Raw genomic sequence first — 23,151 nt, forward strand, 5'->3', positions numbered from 1 at the left:
GTTGCGATTCTCACAAAAATGTATCGGCGATCACCGTTCTTCATGTTTATGAACGTTCGGAAACAAAAACACTCGATTGTAAGCTGTGATCGCGATTCGCACATCGGAAAGCGATTCAGAACGAAATGTCAGTGAATCTGGTTAATTTGTGTCGATTCACACAAAAGTGTATCGGTGATGACCAATTTTCATGTTCATGAACGTTCGGAAACGACATCACTCGATTGTAAGGTATGATCTCGAATCGCACGTCGGAAAGCTGTTCTGTTCGAAATGTCAGTGAATGTTGTTAAATTGTATCGATTCACACAAAAGTGTATCGGTGATCACCAATTTTCATGTTCATGAACGTTCGGAAACGACATCACTCGATTGTAAGGTATGATCTCGAATCGCTCGTCGGAAGGCTGTTCTGTTCGAAATGTCAGTGAATGTTGTTAAATTGTATCGATTCACACAAAAGTGTATCGGTGATCACCAATTTTCACGTTTATGAACGTTCGGAAACGACACCACTCGATTGTAAGGTGTGATCTCGAATCGCACGTAGGAATCTGATTTTGTTCGAAATGTCAGTGAATCTTCTTGATTTGTTGCGATTCTCACAAAAATCTATCGGTGATCACCGTTCTTCATGTTTATGAACGTTCGGAAACGACAACACTCGATTGTAAGCTGTGATCGCGATTCGCACATCGGAAAGCGATTCAGAACGAAATGTCAGTGAATCTGGTTAATTTGTGTCGATTGACACAAAAGTGTATAGGTGATCACCAATTTTCATGTTCATGAACGTTCGGAAACGACATCACTCGATTGTAAGGTATGATCTCGAATCGCACGTCGGAAAGCTGTTCTGTTCGAAATGTCAGTGAATGTTGTTAAATTGTGTCGATTCACACAAAAGTGTATCGGTGATGACCAATTTTCACGTTTATGAACGTTCGGAAATGACATCACTCGATTGTAAGTTATGATCTCGGATCGCACGTCGGAAAGCTGTTCTGTTCGAAATGTCAGTGAATGTTGTTAAATTGTATAGATTCACACAAAAGTGTATCGGTGATCACCAATTTGCACGTTTATGAACGTTCGGAAACGACATCACTCGATTGTAATTTATGATCTCGAATCGAAATGTCATTGAATATTGATAATTTGTCATGAATGGAACAAAAATTTTGTTGGTGATCACCAACTTCATGTTTATGAACGTTCGGAAACGTTTTCATCGCTCGATTGCCAGTTCAGATCTCAAATAGCCCTTCGGATTGCAATACTAAATGTCTGTAAAATTGTTGATATGTGACGTTTATCGGTGACCGTTTCCAATCTTTCATAAACATGAAAATAGGTAATCAGCGATAATCTTTTCTGTTAATCGTTACAAATCAACAATTTTTTCCGACATTTCTATCAGAATCGCAATCCGAGATGCGATTCGAGACCGGAACTGACAATCGAACGATGTCGTTTCTGAACGTTCACAAATATGAAAATTGGTGATCACAAATAAACTTTTGTGAGAATCGCTACAATTTATCAAGATTCACTGACAATTCGAACAGAATCGGTTTCCGACGTGCGATTCGAGATCATAACTTACAATCGAGTGATGTCGTCTCCGAAAGTTCGTATACATGAAAAACGGTGATCACGATAAACTTTTTGTTCAAGTCATCACAAATTAACAAGATTCTATGACATTTCGAACAAGAATCGCTTTCTGACGTGCGATTTGAGATCATAACTTACAATCGAGTTATGTCGTTTCCGAACGTGCATAAACATGAAAATTGGTGAACACGGATTGACTTTTGTGTGAATCGATAGAAATTAACAAGATTCACTGACATTTCGTTCTCAATCGCTTTCCGATGTGCTGATCGAGATCATAACTTACAATCGAGTGATGTCGTTTCCGAACGTTCATGAACATGAAAATTGGTGATCACCGATACACTTTTGTGTGAATCGATTCAATTAAACAACATTCACTGACATTTCGAACAGAACAGCTTTCCGACGTGCGATTCGAGATCATAACCTACAATCGAGTGATGTCGTTTCCGAACGTTCATAAACATGAAAATTTGTGATCACCAATACACTATTGTGCGAATCGATGGAAATTAACAAGGTTCACGGACATTTCGTTCTGAATAGCTTTCCGATGTGCGAATCGAGATAATACATTACAATCGAGTGATGTCGTTTCCGAACGTTCATAAACATGAAAATTTGTGATCACCCATACACTTTTGTGTGAATCGATACAATTTATCAACATTCACTGACATTTTGAACAGAACAGCTTTCCGACGTGCGATTCGAGATCATAACCTACAATCGAGTGATGTCGTTTCCGAACGTTCATAGACATGAAAATTTGTGATCACCGATACACTTTTGTGCGATTCGATACAAATTAACAAGGTTCACTGACATTTCGTTCTGAATAGCTTTCCGATGTGCGAATCGAGATAATACATTACAATCGAGTGATGCCGTTTCCGAACGTTCATAAACGTGAAAATTGGAGATCACCGATACACTTTTGTGTGAATCGATACATTTTATCAACATTCACTGACATTTCGAACAGAACAGCTTTCCGACGTGCGATTCGAGATTATAACCTACAATCGAGTGATGTCGTTTCGGAACGTTCATAAACATTAAAATTTGTGATCACCGATACACTTTTGTGCGAATCGACACAAATTAACAAGGTTCACTGACATTTCGTTCTGAATAGCTTTCCGATGTGCGAATCGAGATTATACATTACATCGAGTGATGTCGTTTCCGAACGTTCATAAACGTGAAAATTGGAGATCACCGATACACTTTTGTGTGAATCGATACATTTTATCAACATTCACTGACATTTCGAACAGAACAGCTTTCCGACGTGCGATTCGAGATCATAACCTACAATCGAGTGATGTCGTTTCCGAACGTTCATAAACATTAAAATTTGTGATCACCGATACACTTTTGTGCGAATCGACACAAATTAACAAGGTTCACTGACATTTCGTTCTGAATAGCTTTCCGATGTGCGAATCGAGATAATACATTACAATCGAGTGATGTCGTTTCCGAACGTTCATAAACGTGAAAATTGGAGATCACCGATACACTTTTGTGTGAATCGATACATTTTATCAACATTCACTGACATTTCGAACAGAACAGCTTTCCGACGTGCGATTCGAGATTATAACCTACAATCGAGTGATGTCGTTTCCGAACGTTCATAAACATGAAAATTGGAGATCACCGATACACTTTTGTGTGAATCGATACATTTTATCAACATTCACTGACATTTCGAACAGAACAGCTTTCCGACGTGCGATTCGAGATTATAACCTACAATCGAGTGATGTCGTTTCCGAACGTTCATAAACATTAAAATTTGTGATCACCGATACACTTTTGTGCGAATCGACACAAATTAACAAGGTTCACTGACATTTCGTTCTGAATAGCTTTCCGATGTGCGAATCGAGATAATACATTACAATCGAGTGATGTCGTTTCCGAACGTTCATAAACGTGAAAATTGGAGATCACCGATACACTTTTGTGTGAATCGATACATTTTATCAACATTCACTGACATTTCGAACAGAACAGCTTTCCGACGTGCGATTCGAGATTATAACCTACAATCGAGTGATGTCGTTTCCGAACGTTCATAAACATTAAAATTTGTGATCACCGATACACTTTTGTGCGAATCGATACAAATTAACAAGGTTCACTGACATTTCGTTCTGAATAGCTTTCCGATGTGCGAATCGAGATAATACATTACAATCGAGTGATGTCGTTTCCGAACGTTCATAAACGTGAAAATTGGAGATCACCGATACACTTTTGTGTGAATCGATACATTTTATCAACATTCACTGACATTTCGAACAGAACAGCTTTCCGACGTGCGATTCGAGATTATAACCTACAATCGAGTGATGTCGTTTCCGAACGTTCATAAACATGAAAATTTGTGATCACCGATACACTTTAGTGCGAATCGATACAAATTAACAACGTTCACTGTCATTTCGTTCTGAATCGTTTTCCGACGTGTAATGATCTCGAATCGCACGTCGGAAAGCGATGCTAGTCGAAATGTCAGTGAATGTTGTTAAATTGTATCGATTCACACAAAAGTGTATCGGTGATCACCGTTCTTAATGTTTATGAACGTTCGGAAACGACATCACTCAATTCTAAGGTATGATCTCGAATCGCACGTTGGAAAGCTGTTCTGTTCGAAATGTCAGTGAATGTTGTTAAATTGTATCGATTTACACAAAAGTGTATCGGTGATCACCAATTTTCATGTTCATGAACGTTCGGAAACGACATCACTCGATTGTAAGGTATGATCTCGAATCGCACGTCGGAAAGCTGTTCTGTTCGAAATGTCAGTGAATGTTGTTAAATTGTATCGATTCACACAAAAGTGTATCGGTGATCACCAATTTTCATGTTCATGAACGTTCGGAAACGACATCACTCGATTGTAAGGTATGATCTCGAATCGCTCGTCGGAAGGCTGTTCTGTTCGAAATGTCAGTGAATGTTGTAAAATTGTATCGATTCACACAAAAGTGTATCGGTGATCACCAATTTTCACGTTTATGAACGTTCGAAAACTACATCACTCGATTGTAAGTTATGTTCTCGAATCGCAGGTCGGAATCTGATTTTGTTCGAAATGTCAGTGAATCTTCTTGATTTGTTGCGATTCTCGCAAAAATCTATCGGTGATCACCGTTCTTCATGTTTATGAACGTTCGGAAACGACATCACTCGATCGTAAGGTATGATCTCGAATCGCACGTCGGAAAGCTGTTCTGTTCGAAATGTCAGTGAATGTTGATAAAATGTATCGATTCACACAAAAGTGTATCGGTGAACTCCAATTTTCACGTTTATGAACGTTCGGAAACGACATCACTGGATTATTATCTCGATTCGCACATCGGAAAGCGATTCAGAACGAAATGTCAGTGAATCCTGTTAATTTCCATCGATTCGCACAAAAGTGAATTGGTGATCACAAATTTTCATGTTTATGAACGTTCGGAAACGACATCACTCGATTGTAGGTTATGATCTCGAATCGCACGTCGGAAAGCTGTTCTGTTCGAAATGTCCGTGAATGTTGTTAAATTGAATCGATTCACACAAAAGTGTATCGGTGATCTCCAATTTCCACGTTTATGAACGGTCGGAAACGACATGACTCGATTGTAAGTTATGATATCGAATCGCACATCGACAAGCTGCTCTTTTCGAAATGTCAGTGAATGTTGTTAAATTGTATCGATTCACACAAAAGTGTATCGGTGATCTCCAATTTTCACGTTTATGAACGTTCGGAAACGACATCACTCGATTGTAATGTATTATCTCGATTCGCACATCGGAAAGCTATTCAGAACGAAATGTCCGTGAACCTTGTTAATTTGTATCGATTCGCACAAAAGTGTATCGGTGATCACAAATTTTCATGTTTATGAACGTACGGAAACGACATCAGTCGATTGTAGGTTATGATCTCGAATCGCACGTCGGAAAGCTGTTCTGTTCGAAATGTCAGTGAATGTTGATAAAATGTATCGATTCACACAAAAGTGTATCGGTGATCACCAATTTTCATGTTCATGAACGTTCGGAAGCGACATCACTCGATTGTAAGGTATGATCTCGAATCGCACGTCGGAAAGCTGTTCTGTTCGAAATGTCAGTGAATGTTGTTAAATTGTATCGATTCACACAAAAGTGTATCGGTGATCACCAATTTTCACGTTTATGAACGTTCCGAAATGACATCACTCGATTGTAAGTTATGATCTCGAATCGCACGTCGGAATCTGATTTTGTTCGAAATGTCAGTGAATCTTCTTGATTTGTTGCGATTCTCGCAAAAATCTATCGGTGATCACCGTTCTTCATGTTTATGAACGTTCGGAAACGACAACACACGATTGTAAGCTGTGATCGCGATTCGCACATCGGAAAGCGATTCAGAACGAAATGACAGTGAATCTGGTTAATTTGTGTCGATTCACACAAAAGTGTATAGGTGATCACCAATTTTCATGTTCATGAACGTTCGGAAACGACATCACTCGATTGTAAGGTATGATCTCGAATCGCACGTCGGAAAGCTGTTCTGTTCGAAATGTCAGTGAATGTTGTTAAATTGTATCGATTCGCACAAAAGTGTATCGGTGATCACCAATTTTCACGTTTATGAACGTTCCGAAATGACATCACTCGATTGTAAGTTATGATCTCGAATCGCACGTGGGAATCGGATTTTGTTCGAAATGTCAGTGAATCTTCTTGATTTGTTGCGATTCTCACAAAAATCTATCGGCGATCACCCTTCTTCATGTTTATGAACGTTCGGAAACAAAAACACTCGATTGTAAGCTGTGATCGCGATTCGCACATCGGAAAGCGATTCAGAACGAAATGTCAGTGAATCTGGTTAATTTGTGTCGATTCACACAAAAGTGTATCGGTGATGACCAATTATCATGTTCATGAACGTTCGGAAACGACATCACTCGATTGTAAGGTATGATCTCGAATCGCTCGTCGGAAGGCTGTTCTGTTCGAAATGTCAGTGAATGTTGTAAAATTGTATCGATTCACACAAAAGTGTATCGGTGATCACCAATTTTCACGTTTATGAACGTTCGAAAACTACATCACTCGATTGTAAGGTATGATCTCGAATCGCTCGTCGGAAGGCTGTTCTGTTCGAAATGTCAGTGAATGTTGTTAAATTGTATCGATTCACACAAAAGTGTATCGGTGATCACCAATTTTCACGTTTATGAACGTTCGGAAACGACACCACTCGATTGTAAGGTGTGATCTCGAATCGCACGTAGGAATCTGATTTTGTTCGAAATGTCAGTGAACCTTCTTGATTTGTTGCGATTCTCACAAAAATGTATCGGTGATCACCGTTCTTCATGTTTATGAACGTTCGGAAACGACAACACTCGATTGTAAGCTGTGATCGCGATTCGCACATCGGAAAGCGATTCAGAACGAAATGTCAGTGAATCTGGTTAATTTGTGTCGATTCACACAAAAGTGTATAGGTGATCACCAATTTTCATGTTCATGAACGTTCGGAAACGACATCACTCGATTGTAAGGTATGATCTCGAATCGCACGTCGGAATCTGATTTTGTTCGAAATGTCAGTGAATCTTCTTGATTTGTTGCGATTCTCGCAAAAATCTATCGGTGATCACCGTTCTTCATGTTTATGAACGTTCGGAAACGACAACACACGATTGTAAGCTGTGATCGCGATTCGCACATCGGAAAGCGATTCAGAACGAAATGACAGTGAATCTGGTTAATTTGTGTCGATTCACACAAAAGTGTATAGGTGATCACCAATTTTCATGTTCATGAACGTTCGGAAACGACATCACTCGATTGTAAGGTATGATCTCGAATCGCACGTCGGAAAGCTGTTCTGTTCGAAATGTCAGTGAATGTTGTTAAATTGTATCGATTCACACAAAAGTGTATCGGTGATCACCAATTTTCACGTTTATGAACGTTCCGAAATGACATCACTCGATTGTAAGTTATGATCTCGAATCGCACGTGGGAATCTGATTTTGTTCGAAATGTCAGTGAATCTTCTTGATTTGTTGCGATTCTCACAAAAATCTATCGGCGATCACCCTTCTTCATGTTTATGAACGTTCGGAAACAAAAACACTCGATTGTAAGCTGTGATCGCGATTCGCACATCGGAAAGCGATTCAGAACGAAATGTCAGTGAATCTGGTTAATTTGTGTCGATTCACACAAAAGTGTATCGGTGATGACCAATTTTCATGTTCATGAACGTTCGGAAACGACATCACTCGATTGTAAGGTATGATCTCGAATCGCTCGTCGGAAGGCTGTTCTGTTCGAAATGTCAGTGAATGTTGTAAAATTGTATCGATTCACACAAAAGTGTATCGGTGATCACCAATTTTCACGTTTATGAACGTTCGAAAACTACATCACTCGATTGTAAGGTATGATCTCGAATCGCTCGTCGGAAGGCTGTTCTGTTCGAAATGTCAGTGAATGTTGTTAAATTGTATCGATTCACACAAAAGTGTATCGGTGATCACCAATTTTCACGTTTATGAACGTTCGGAAACGACACCACTCGATTGTAAGGTGTGATCTCGAATCGCACGTAGGAATCTGATTTTGTTCGAAATGTCAGTGAATCTTCTTGATTTGTTGCGATTCTCACAAAAATGTATCGGTGATCACCGTTCTTCATGTTTATGAACGTTCGGAAACGACAACACTCGATTGTAAGCTGTGATCGCGATTCGCACATCGGAAAGCGATTCAGAACGAAATGTCAGTGAATCTGGTTAATTTGTGTCGATTGACACAAAAGTGTATAGGTGATCACCAATTTTCATGTTCATGAACGTTCGGAAACGACATCACTCGATTGTAAGGTATGATCTCGAATCGCACGTCGGAAAGCTGTTCTGTTCGAAATGTCAGTGAATGTTGTTAAATTGTGTCGATTCACACAAAAGTGTATCGGTGATGACCAATTTTCACGTTTATGAACGTTCGGAAATGACATCACTCGATTGTAAGTTATGATCTCGGATCGCACGTCGGAAAGCTGTTCTGTTCGAAATGTCAGTGAATGTTGTTAAATTGTATAGATTCACACAAAAGTGTATCGGTGATCACCAATTTGCACGTTTATGAACGTTCGGAAACGACATCACTCGATTGTAATTTATGATCTCGAATCGAAATGTCATTGAATATTGATAATTTGTCATGAATGGAACAAAAATTTTGTTGGTGATCACCAACTTCATGTTTATGAACGTTCGGAAACGTTTTCATCGCTCGATTGCCAGTTCAGATCTCAAATAGCCCTTCGGATTGCAATACTAAATGTCTGTAAAATTGTTGATATGTGACGTTTATCGGTGACCGTTTCCAATCTTTCATAAACATGAAAATAGGTAATCAGCGATAATCTTTTCTGTTAATCGTTACAAATCAACAAATTTTTCCGACATTTCTATCAGAATCGCAATCCGAGATGCGATTCGAGACCGGAACTGACAATCGAACGATGTCGTTTCTGAACGTTCACAAATATGAAAATTGGTGATCACAAATAAACTTTTGTGAGAATCGCTACAATTTATCAAGATTCACTGACAATTCGAACAGAATCGGTTTCCGACGTGCGATTCGAGATCATAACTTACAATCGAGTGATGTCGTCTCCGAAAGTTCGTATACATGAAAAACGGTGATCACGATAAACTTTTTGTTCAAGTCATCACAAATTAACAAGATTCTATGACATTTCGAACAGAATCGCTTTCTGACGTGCGATTTGAGATCATAACTTACAATCGAGTTATGTCGTTTCCGAACGTACATAAACATGAAAATTGGTGAACACGGATTGACTTTTGTGTGAATCGATAGAAATTAACAAGATTCACTGACATTTCGTTCTCAATCGCTTTCCGATGTGCTGATCGAGATCATAACTTACAATCGAGTGATGTCGTTTCCGAACGTTCATGAACATGAAAATTGGTGATCACCGATACACTTTTGTGTGAATCGATTCAATTAAACAACATTCACTGACCTAGCGAACCGAACAGCTTTCCGACGTGCGATTCGAGATCATAACCTACAATCGAGTGATGTCGTTTCCGAACGTTCATAAACATGAAAATTTGTGATCACCAATACACTTTTGTGCGAATCGATGGAAATTAACAAGGTTCACGGACATTTCGTTCTGAATAGCTTTCCGATGTGCGAATCGAGATAATACATTACAATCGAGTGATGTCGTTTCCGAACGTTCATAAACATGAAAATTTGTGATCACCCATACACTTTTGTGTGAATCGATACAATTTATCAACATTCACTGACATTTCGAACAGAACAGCTTTCCGACGTGCGATTCGAGATCATAACCTACAATCGAGTGATGTCGTTTCCGAACGTTCATAGACATGAAAATTTGTGATCACCGATACACTTTTGTGCGAATCGATACAAATTAACAAGGTTCACGGACATTTCGTTCTGAATAGCTTTCCGATGTGCGAATCGAGATAATACATTACAATCGAGTGATGTCGTTTCCGAACGTTCATAAACGTGAAAATTGGAGATCACCGATACACTTTTGTGTGAATCGATACAGTTTAACAATATTCACTGACATTTCGAAAAGAGCAGCTTTTCGATGTGCGATTCGATATCATAACTTACAATCGAGTGATGTCGTTTCCGACCGTTCATAAACGTGAAAATTGGAGATCACCGATACACTTTTGTGTGAATCGATACATTTTATCAACATTCACTGACATTTCGAACAGAACAGCTTTCCGACGTGCGATTCGAGATCATAACCTACAATCGAGTGATGTCGTTTCCGAACGTTCATAGACATGAAAATTTGTGATCACCGATACACTTTTGTGCGATTCGATACAAATTAACAAGGTTCACTGACATTTCGTTCTGAATAGCTTTCCGATGTGCGAATCGAGATAATACATTACAATCGAGTGATGCCGTTTCCGAACGTTCATAAACGTGAAAATTGGAGATCACCGATACACTTTTGTGTGAATCGATACATTTTATCAACATTCACTGACATTTCGAACAGAACAGCTTTCCGACGTGCGATTCGAGATCATAACCTACAATCGAGTGATGTCGTTTCCGAACGTTCATAGACATGAAAATTTGTGATCACCGATACACTTTTGTGCGATTCGATACAAATTAACAAGGTTCACTGACATTTCGTTCTGAATAGCTTTCCGATGTGCGAATGGAGATAATACATTACAATCGAGTGATGCCGTTTCCGAACGTTCATAAACGTGAAAATTGGAGATCACCGATACACTTTTGTGTGAATCGATACATTTTATCAACATTCACTGACATTTCGAACAGAACAGCTTTCCGACGTGCGATTCGAGATTATAACCTACAATCGAGTGATGTCGTTTCCGAACGTTCATAAACATGAAAATTTGTGATCACCGATACACTTTTGTGCGAATCGATACAAATTAACAAGGTTCACGGACATTTCGTTCTGAATAGCTTTCCGATGTGCGAATCGAGATAATACATTACAATCGAGTGATGTCGTTTCCGAACGTTCATAAACGTGAAAATTGGAGATCACCGATACACTTTTGTGTGAATCGATACAGTTTAACAAGATTCACTGACATTTCGAAAAGAGCAGCTTTTCGATGTGCGATTCGAGATTATAACCTACAATCGAGTGATGTCGTTTCCGAACGTTCATAAACATGAAAATTTGTGATCACCGATACACTTTAGTGCGAATCGATACAAATTAACAACGTTCACTGTCATTTCGTTCTGAATCGCTTTCCGACGTGTAATGATCTCGAATCGCACGTCGGAAAGCGATGCTAGTCGAAATGTCAGTGAATGTTGTTAAATTGTATCGATTCACATAAAAGTGTATCGGTGATCACCGTTCTTAATGTTTATGAACGTTCGGAAACGACATCACTCAATTCTAAGGTATGATCTCGAATCGCACGTTGGAAAGCTGTTCTGTTCGAAATGTCAGTGAATGTTGTTAAATTGTATCGATTTACACAAAAGTGTATCGGTGATCACCAATTTTCATGTTCATGAACGTTCGGAAGCGACATCACTCGATTGTAAGGTATGATCTCGAATCGCACGTCGGAAAGCTGTTCTGTTCGAAATGTCAGTGAATGTTGTTAAATTGTATCGATTCACACAAAAGTGTATCGGTGATCACCAATTTTCACGTTTATGAACGTTCCGAAATGACATCACTCGATTGTAAGTTATGATCTCGAATCGCACGTCGGAATCTGATTTTGTTCGAAATGTCAGTGAATCTTCTTGATTTGTTGCGATTCTCGCAAAAATCTATCGGTGATCACCGTTCTTCATGTTTATGAACGTTCGGAAACGACAACACACGATTGTAAGCTGTGATCGCGATTCGCACATCGGAAAGCGATTCAGAACGAAATGACAGTGAATCTGGTTAATTTGTGTCGATTCACACAAAAGTGTATAGGTGATCACCAATTTTCATGTTCATGAACGTTCGGAAACGACATCACTCGATTGTAAGGTATGATCTCGAATCGCACGTCGGAAAGCTGTTCTGTTCGAAATGTCAGTGAATGTTGTTAAATTGTATCGATTCGCACAAAAGTGTATCGGTGATCACCAATTTTCACGTTTATGAACGTTCCGAAATGACATCACTCGATTGTAAGTTATGATCTCGAATCGCACGTGGGAATCGGATTTTGTTCGAAATGTCAGTGAATCTTCTTGATTTGTTGCGATTCTCACAAAAATCTATCGGCGATCACCCTTCTTCATGTTTATGAACGTTCGGAAACAAAAACACTCGATTGTAAGCTGTGATCGCGATTCGCACATCGGAAAGCGATTCAGAACGAAATGTCAGTGAATCTGGTTAATTTGTGTCGATTCACACAAAAGTGTATCGGTGATGACCAATTATCATGTTCATGAACGTTCGGAAACGACATCACTCGATTGTAAGGTATGATCTCGAATCGCTCGTCGGAAGGCTGTTCTGTTCGAAATGTCAGTGAATGTTGTAAAATTGTATCGATTCACACAAAAGTGTATCGGTGATCACCAATTTTCACGTTTATGAACGTTCGAAAACTACATCACTCGATTGTAAGGTATGATCTCGAATCGCTCGTCGGAAGGCTGTTCTGTTCGAAATGTCAGTGAATGTTGTTAAATTGTATCGATTCACACAAAAGTGTATCGGTGATCACCAATTTTCACGTTTATGAACGTTCGGAAACGACACCACTCGATTGTAAGGTGTGATCTCGAATCGCACGTAGGAATCTGATTTTGTTCGAAATGTCAGTGAACCTTCTTGATTTGTTGCGATTCTCACAAAAATGTATCGGTGATCACCGTTCTTCATGTTTATGAACGTTCGGAAACGACAACACTCGATTGTAAGCTGTGATCGCGATTCGCACATCGGAAAGCGATTCAGAACGAAATGTCAGTGAATCTGGTTAATTTGTGTCGATTGACACAAAAGTGTATAGGTGATCACCAATTTTCATGTTCATGAACGTTCGGAAACGACATCACTCGATTGTAAGGTATGATCTCGAATCGCACGTCGGAAAGCTGTTCTGTTCGAAATGTCAGTGAATGTTGTTAAATTGTGTCGATTCACACAAAAGTGTATCGGTGATGACAAATTTTCACGTTTATGAACGTTCGGAAATGACATCACTCGATTGTAAGTTATGATCTCGGATCGCACGTCGGAAAGCTGTTCTGTTCGAAATGTCAGTGAATGTTGTTAAATTGTATAGATTCACACAAAAGTGTATCGGTGATCACCAATTTGCACGTTTATGAACGTTCGGAAACGACATCACTCGATTGTAATTCATGATCTCGAATCGAAATGTCATTGAATATTGATAATTTGTCATGAATGGAACAAAAATTTTGTTGGTGATCACCAACTTCATGTTTATGAACGTTCGGAAACGTTTTCATCGCTCGATTGCCAGTTCAGATCTCAAATAGCCCTTCGGATTGCAATACTAAATGTCTGTAAAATTGTTGATATGTGACGTTTATCGGTGACCGTTTCCAATCTTTCATAAACATGAAAATAGGTAATCAGCGATAATCTTTTCTGTTAATCGTTACAAATCAACAATTTTTTCCGACATTTCTATCAGAATCGCAATCCGAGATGCGATTCGAGACCGGAACTGACAATCGAACGATGTCGTTTCTGAACGTTCACAAATATGAAAATTGGTGATCACAAATAAACTTTTGTGAGAATCGCTACAATTTATCAAGATTCACTGACAATTCGAACAGAATCGGTTTCCGACGTGCGATTCGAGATCATAACTTACAATCGAGTGATGTCGTCTCCGAAAGTTCGTATACATGAAAAACGGTGATCACGATAAACTTTTTGTTCAAGTCATCACAAATTAACAAGATTCTATGACATTTCGAACAGAATCGCTTTCTGACGTGCGATTTGAGATCATAACTTACAATCGAGTTATGTCGTTTCCGAACGTACATAAACATGAAAATTGGTGAACACGGATTGACTTTTGTGTGAATCGATAGAAATTAACAAGATTCACTGACATTTCGTTCTCAATCGCTTTCCGATGTGCTGATCGAGATCATAACTTACAATCGAGTGATGTCGTTTCCGAACGTTCATGAACAGGAAAATTGGTGATCACCGATACACTTTTGTGTGAATCGATTCAATTAAACAACATTCACTGACCTTGCGAACAGAACAGCTTTCCGACGTGCGATTCGAGATCATAACCTACAATCGAGTGATGTCGTTTCCGAACGTTCATAAACATGAAAATTTGTGATCACCAATACACTTTTGTGCGAATCGATGGAAATTAACAAGGTTCACGGACATTTCGTTCTGAATAGCTTTCCGATGTGCGAATCGAGATAATACATTACAATCGAGTGATGTCGTTTCCGAACGTTCATAAACATGAAAATTTGTGATCACCCATACACTTTTGTGTGAATCGATACAATTTATCAACATTCACTGACATTTCGAACAGAACAGCTTTCCGACGTGCGATTCGAGATCATAACCTACAATCGAGTGATGTCGTTTCCGAACGTTCATAGACATGAAAATTTGTGATCACCGATACACTTTTGTGCGAATCGATACAAATTAACAAGGTTCACGGACATTTCGTTCTGAATAGCTTTCCGATGTGCGAATCGAGATAATACATTACAATCGAGTGATGTCGTTTCCGAACGTTCATAAACGTGAAAATTGGAGATCACCGATACACTTTTGTGTGAATCGATACAGTTTAACAATATTCACTGACATTTCGAAAAGAGCAGCTTTTCGATGTGCGATTCGATATCATAACTTACAATCGAGTGATGTCGTTTCCGACCGTTCATAAACGTGAAAATTGGAGATCACCGATACACTTTTGTGTGAATCGATTCAATTTAACAACATTCACTGACATTTCGAACAGAACAGCTTTCCGACGTGCGATTCGAGATCATAACCTACAATCGAGTGATGTCGTTTCCGAACGTTCATAAACATGAAAATTTGTGATCACCAATACACTTTTGTGCGAATCGATGGAAATTAACAGGATTCACTGACATTTCGTTCTGAATCGCTTTCCAATGTGCGAATCGAGATAATACATTACAATCGAGTGATGTCGTTTCCGAACGTTCATAAACGTGAAAATTGGAGTTCACCGATACACTTTTGTGTGAATCGATTCAATTTAACAACATTCACTGACATTTCGAACAGAACAGCTTTCCGACGTGCGATTCGAGATCATAACCTACAATCGAGTGATGTCGTTTCCGAACGTTCATAAACATGAAAATTTGTGATCACCAATACACTTTTGTGCGAATCGATGGAAATTAACAGGATTCACTGACATTTCGTTCTGAATCGCTTTCCGATGTGCGAATCGAGATAATACATTACAATCGAGTGATGTCGTTTCCGAACGTTCATAAACGTGAAAATTGGAGTTCACCGATACACTTTTGTGTGAATCGATACATTTTATCAACATTCACTGACATTTCGAACAGAACAGCTTTCCGACGTGCGATTCGAGATCATAACCTACAATCGAGTGATGTCGTTTCCGAACGTTCATAAACGTGAAAATTGGAGATCACCGATACACTTTTGTGTGAATCGATACATTTTATCAACATTCACTGACATTTCGAACAGAACAGCTTTCCGACGTGCGATTCGAGATTATAACCTACAATCGAGTGATGTCGTTTCCGAACGTTCATAAACATTAAAATTTGTGATCACCGATACACTTTTGTGCGAATCGATACAAATTAACAAGGTTCACTGACATTTCGTTCTGAATAGCTTTCCGATGTGCGAATCGAGATAATACATTACAATCGAGTGATGTCGTTTCCGAACGTTCATAAACGTGAAAATTGGAGATCACCGATACACTTTTGTGTGAATCGATACATTTTATCAACATTCACTGACATTTCGAACAGAACAGCTTTCCGACGTGCGATTCGAGATTATAACCTACAATCGAGTGATGTCGTTTCCGAACGTTCATAAACATGAAAATTTGTGATCACCGATACACTTTAGTGCGAATCGATACAAATTAACAACGTTCACTGTCATTTCGTTCTGAATCGTTTTCCGACGTGTAATGATCTCGAATCGCACGTCGGAAAGCGATGCTAGTCGAAATGTCAGTGAATGTTGTTAAATTGTATCGATTCACACAAAAGTGTATCGGTGATCACCGTTCTTAATGTTTATGAACGTTCGGAAACGACATCACTCAATTCTAAGGTCTCGAATCGCACGTTGGAAAGCTGTTCTGTTCGAAATGTCAGTGAATGTTGTTAAATTGTATCGATTTACACAAAAGTGTATCGGTGATCACCAATTTTCATGTTCATGAACGTTCGGAAACGACATCACTCGATTGTAAGGTATGATCTCGAATCGCACGTCGGAAAGCTGTTCTGTTCGAAATGTCAGTGAATGTTGTTAAATTGTATCGATTCACACAAAAGTGTATCGGTGATCACCAATTTTCATGTTCATGAACGTTCGGAAACGACATCACTCGATTGTAAGGTATGATCTCGAATCGCACGTCGGAAAGCTGTTCTGTTCGAAATGTCAGTGAATGTTGTTAAATTGTATCGATTCACACAAAAGTGTATCGGTGATCACCAATTTTCATGTTCATGAACGTTCGGAAACGACATCATTCGATTGTAAGGTATGATCTCGAATCGCACGTGGGAATCTGATTTTGTTCGAAATGTCAGTGAATCTTCTTGATTTGTTGCGATTCTCACAAAAATGTATCGGCGATCACCGTTCTTCATGTTTATGAACGTTCGGAAACAAAAACACTCGATTGTAAGCTGTGATCGCGATTCGCACATCGGAAAGCGATTCAGAACGAAATGTCAGTGAATCTGGTTAATTTGTGTCGATTCACACAAAAGTGTATCGGTGATGACCAATTTTCATGTTCATGAACGTTCGGAAACGACATCACTCGATTGTAAGGTATGATCTCGAATCGCACGTCGGAAAGCTGTTCTGTTCGAAATGTCAGTGAATGTTGTTAAATTGTATCGATTCACACAAAAGTGTATCGGTGATCACCAATTTTCATGTTCATGAACGTTCGGAAACGACATCACTCGATTGTAAGGTATGATCTCGAATCGCTCGTCGGAAGGCTGTTCTGTTCGAAATGTCAGTGAATGTTGTTAAATTGTATCGATTCACACAAAAGTGTATCGGTGATCACCAATTTTCACGTTTATGAACGTTCGGAAACGACACCACTCGATTGTAAGGTGTGATCTCGAATCGCACGTAGGAATCTGATTTTGTTCGAAATGTCAGTGAATCTTCTTGATTTGTTGCGATTCTCACAAAAATCTATCGGTGATCACCGTTCTTCATGTTTATGAACGTTCGGAAACGACAACACTCGATTGTAAGCTGTGATCGCGATTCGCACATCGGAAAGCGATTCAGAACGAAATGTCAGTGAATCTGGTTAATTTGTGTCGATTGACACAAAAGTGTATAGGTGATCACCAATTTTCATGTTCATGAACGTTCGGAAACGACATCACTCGATTGTAAGGTATGATCTCGAATCGCACGTCGGAAAGCTGTTCTGTTCGAAATGTCAGTGAATGTTGTTAAATTGTGTCGATTCACACAAAAGTGTATCGGTGATGACCAATTTTCACGTTTATGAACGTTCGGAAATGACATCACTCGATTGTAAGTTATGATCTCGGATCGCACGTCGGAAAGCTGTTCTGTTCGAAATGTCAGTGAATGTTGTTAAATTGTATAGATTCACACAAAAGTGTATCGGTGATCACCAATTTGCACGTTTATGAACGTTCGGAAACGACATCACTCGATTGTAATTTATGATCTCGAATCGAAATGTCATTGAATATTGATAATTTGTCATGAATGGAACAAAAATTTTGTTGGTGATCACCAACTTCATGTTTATGAACGTTCGGAAACGTTTTCATCGCTCGATTGCCAGTTCAGATCTCAAATAGCCCTTCGGATTGCAATACTAAATGTCTGTAAAATTGTTGATATGTGACGTTTATCGGTGACCGTTTCCAATCTTTCATAAACATGAAAATAGGTAATCAGCGATAATCTTTTCTGTTAATCGTTACAAATCAACAATTTTTTCCGACATTTCTATCAGAATCGCAATCCGAGATGCGATTCGAGACCGGAACTGACAATCGAACGATGTCGTTTCTGAACGTTCACAAATATGAAAATTGGTGATCACAAATAAACTTTTGTGAGAATCGCTACAATTTATCAAGATTCACTGACAATTCGAACAGAATCGGTTTCCGACGTGCGATTCGAGATCATAACTTACAATCGAGTGATGTCGTCTCCGAAAGTTCGTATACATGAAAAACGGTGATCACGATAAACTTTTTGTTCAAGTCATCACAAATTAACAAGATTCTATGACATTTCGAACAGAATCGCTTTCTGACGTGCGATTTGAGATCATAACTTACAATCGAGTTATGTCGTTTCCGAACGTACATAAACATGAAAATTGGTGAACACGGATTGACTTTTGTGTGAATCGATAGAAATTAACAAGATTCACTGACATTTCGTTCTCAATCGCTTTCCGATGTGCTGATCGAGATCATAACTTAGAATCGAGTGATGTCGTTTCCGAACGTTCATGAACATGAAAATTGGTGATCACCGATACACTTTTGTGTGAATCGATTCAATTAAACAACATTCACTGACCTTGCGAACAGAACAGCTTTCCGACGTGCGATTCGAGATCATAACCTACAATCGAGTGATGTCGTTTCCGAACGTTCATAAACATGAAAATTTGTGATCACCGATACACTTTTGTGCGAATCGATGGAAATTAACAAGGTTCACGGACATTTCGTTCTGAATAGCTTTCCGATGTGCGAATCGAGATAATACATTACAATCGAGTGATGTCGTTTCCGAACGTTCATAAACGTGAAAATTGGAGATCACCGATACACTTTTGTGTGAATCGATACAGTTTAACAATATTCACTGACATTTCGAAAAGAGCAGCTTTTCGATGTGCGATTCGATATCATAACTTACAATCGAGTGATGTCGTTTCCGACCGTTCATAAACGTGAAAATTGGAGATCACCGATACACTTTTGTGTGAATCGATTCAATTTAACAACATTCACTGACATTTCGAACAGAACAGCTTTCCGACGTGCGATTCGAGATCATAACCTACAATCGAGTGATGTCGTTTCCGAACGTTCATAAACATGAAAATTTGTGATCACCAATACACTTTTGTGCGAATCGATGGAAATTAACAGGATTCACTGACATTTCGTTCTGAATCGCTTTCCGATGTGCGAATCGAGATAATACATTACAATCGAGTGATGTCGTTTCCGAACGTTCATAAACGTGAAAATTGAAGTTCACCGATACACTTTTGTGTGAATCGATACATTTTATCAACATTCACTGACATTTCGAACAGAACAGCTTTCCGACGTGCGATTCGAGATCATAACCTACAATCGAATGATGTCGTTTCCGAACGTTCATAGACATGAAAATTTGTGATCACCGATACACTTTTGTGCGATTCGATACGAATTAACAAGGTTCACTGACATTTCGTTCTGAATAGCTTTCCGATGTGCGAATCGAGATAATACATTACAATCGAGTGATGCCGTTTCCGAACGTTCATAAACATGAAAATTGGAGATCACCGATACACTTTTGTGTGAATCGATACATTTTATCAACATTCACTGACATTTCGAACAGAACAGCTTTCCGACGTGCGATTCGAGATTATAACCTACAATCGAGTGATGTCGTTTCCGAACGTTCATAAACATTAAAATTTGTGATCACCGATACACTTTTGTGCGAATCGACACAAATTAACAAGGTTCACTGACATTTCGTTCTGAATAGCTTTCCGATGTGCGAATCGAGATAATACATTACAATCGAGTGATGTCGTTTCCGAACGTTCATAAACGTGAAAATTGGAGATCACCGATACACTTTTGTGTGAATCGATACATTTTATCAACATTCACTGACATTTCGAACAGAACAGCTTTCCGACGTGCGATTCGAGATTATAACCTACAATCGAGTGATGTCGTTTCCGAACGTTCATAAACATTAAAATTTGTGATCACCGATACACTTTTGTGCGAATCGATACAAATTAACAAGGTTCACTGACATTTCGTTCTGAATAGCTTTCCGATGTGCGAATCGAGATAATACATTACAATCGAGTGATGTCGTTTCCGAACGTTCATAAACGTGAAAATTGGAGATCACCGATACACTTTTGTGTGAATCGATACATTTTATCAACATTCACTGACATTTCGAACAGAACAGCTTTCCGACGTGCGATTCGAGATTATAACCTACAATCGAGTGATGTCGTTTCCGAACGTTCATAAACATGAAAATTTGTGATCACCGATACACTTTAGTGCGAATCGATACAAATTAACAACGTTCACTGTCATTTCGTTCTGAATCGTTTTCCGACGTGTAATGATCTCGAATCGCACGTCGGAAAGCGATGCTAGTCGAAATGTCAGTGAATGTTGTTAAATTGTATCGATTCACACAAAAGTGTATCGGTGATCACCGTTCTTAATGTTTATGAACGTTCGGAAACGACATCACTCAATTCTAAGGTATGATCTCGAATCGCACGTTGGAAAGCTGTTCTGTTCGAAATGTCAGTGAATGTTGTTAAATTGTATCGATTTACACAAAAGTGTATCGGTGATCACCAATTTTCATGTTCATGAACGTTCGGAAACGACATCACTCGATTGTAAGGTATGATCTCGAATCGCACGTCGGAAAGCTGTTCTGTTCGAAATGTCAGTGAATGTTGTTAAATTGTATCGATTCACACAAAAGTGTATCGGTGATCACCAATTTTCATGTTCATGAACGTTCGGAAACGACATCACTCGATTGTAAGGTATGATCTCGAATCGCTCGTCGGAAGGCTGTTCTGTTCGAAATGTCAGTGAATGTTGTAAAATTGTATCGATTCACACAAAAGTGTATCGGTGATCACCAATTTTCACGTTTATGAACGTTCGAAAACTACATCACTCGATTGTAAGTTATGTTCTCGAATCGCAGGTCGGAATCTGATTTTGTTCGAAATGTCAGTGAATCTTCTTGATTTGTTGCGATTCTCGCAAAAATCTATCGGTGATCACCGTTCTTCATGTTTATGAACGTTCGGAAACGACAACACTCGATTGTAAGCTGTGATCGCGATTCGCACATCGGAAAGCGATTCAGAACGAAATGTCAGTGAATCTGGTTAATTTGTGTCGATTGACACAAAAGTGTATAGGTGATCACCAATTTTCATGTTCATGAACGTTCGGAAACGACATCACTCGATTGTAAGGTATGATCTCGAATCGCACGTCGGAAAGCTGTTCTGTTCGAAATGTCAGTGAATGTTGTTAAATTGTGTCGATTCACACAAAAGTGTATCGGTGATGACCAATTTTCACGTTTATGAACGTTCGGAAATGACATCACTCGATTGTAAGTTATGATCTCGGATCGCACGTCGGAAAGCTGTTCTGTTCGAAATGTCAGTGAATGTTGTTAAATTGTATAGATTCACACAAAAGTGTATCGGTGATCACCAATTTGCACGTTTATGAACGTTCGGAAACGACATCACTCGATTGTAATTTATGATCTCGAATCGAAATGTCATTGAATATTGATAATTTGTCATGAATGGAACAAAAATTTTGTTGGTGATCACCAACTTCATGTTTATGAACGTTCGGAAACGTTTTCATCGCTCGATTGCCAGTTCAGATCTCAAATAGCCCTTCGGATTGCAATACTAAATGTCTGTAAAATTGTTGATATGTGACGTTTATCGGTGACCGTTTCCAATCTTTCATAAACATGAAAATAGGTAATCAGCGATAATCTTTTCTGTTAATCGTTACAAATCAACAATTTTTTCCGACATTTCTATCAGAATCGCAATCCGAGATGCGATTCGAGACCGGAACTGACAATCGAACGATGTCGTTTCTGAACGTTCACAAATATGAAAATTGGTGATCACAAATAAACTTTTGTGAGAATCGCTACAATTTATCAAGATTCACTGACAATTCGAACAGAATCGGTTTCCGACGTGCGATTCGAGATCATAACTTACAATCGAGTGATGTCGTCTCCGAAAGTTCGTATACATGAAAAACGGTGATCACGATAAACTTTTTGTTCAAGTCATCACAAATTAACAAGATTCTATGACATTTCGAACAGAATCGCTTTCTGACGTGCGATTTGAGATCATAACTTACAATCGAGTTATGTCGTTTCCGAACGTACATAAACATGAAAATTGGTGAACACGGATTGACTTTTGTGTGAATCGATAGAAATTAACAAGATTCACTGACATTTCGTTCTCAATCGCTTTCCGATGTGCTGATCGAGATCATAACTTAGAATCGAGTGATGTCGTTTCCGAACGTTCATGAACATGAAAATTGGTGATCACCGATACACTTTTGTGTGAATCGATTCAATTAAACAACATTCACTGACCTTGCGAACAGAACAGCTTTCCGACGTGCGATTCGAGATCATAACCTACAATCGAGTGATGTCGTTTCCGAACGTTCATAAACATGAAAATTTGTGATCACCGATACACTTTTGTGCGAATCGATGGAAATTAACAAGGTTCACGGACATTTCGTTCTGAATAGCTTTCCGATGTGCGAATCGAGATAATACATTACAATCGAGTG

Source organism: Venturia canescens, chromosome 9, assembly GCF_019457755.1.
Source record: "Venturia canescens isolate UGA chromosome 9, ASM1945775v1, whole genome shotgun sequence".
In the NCBI taxonomy this organism is placed as follows: Eukaryota; Metazoa; Arthropoda; class Insecta; order Hymenoptera; family Ichneumonidae; genus Venturia; species Venturia canescens.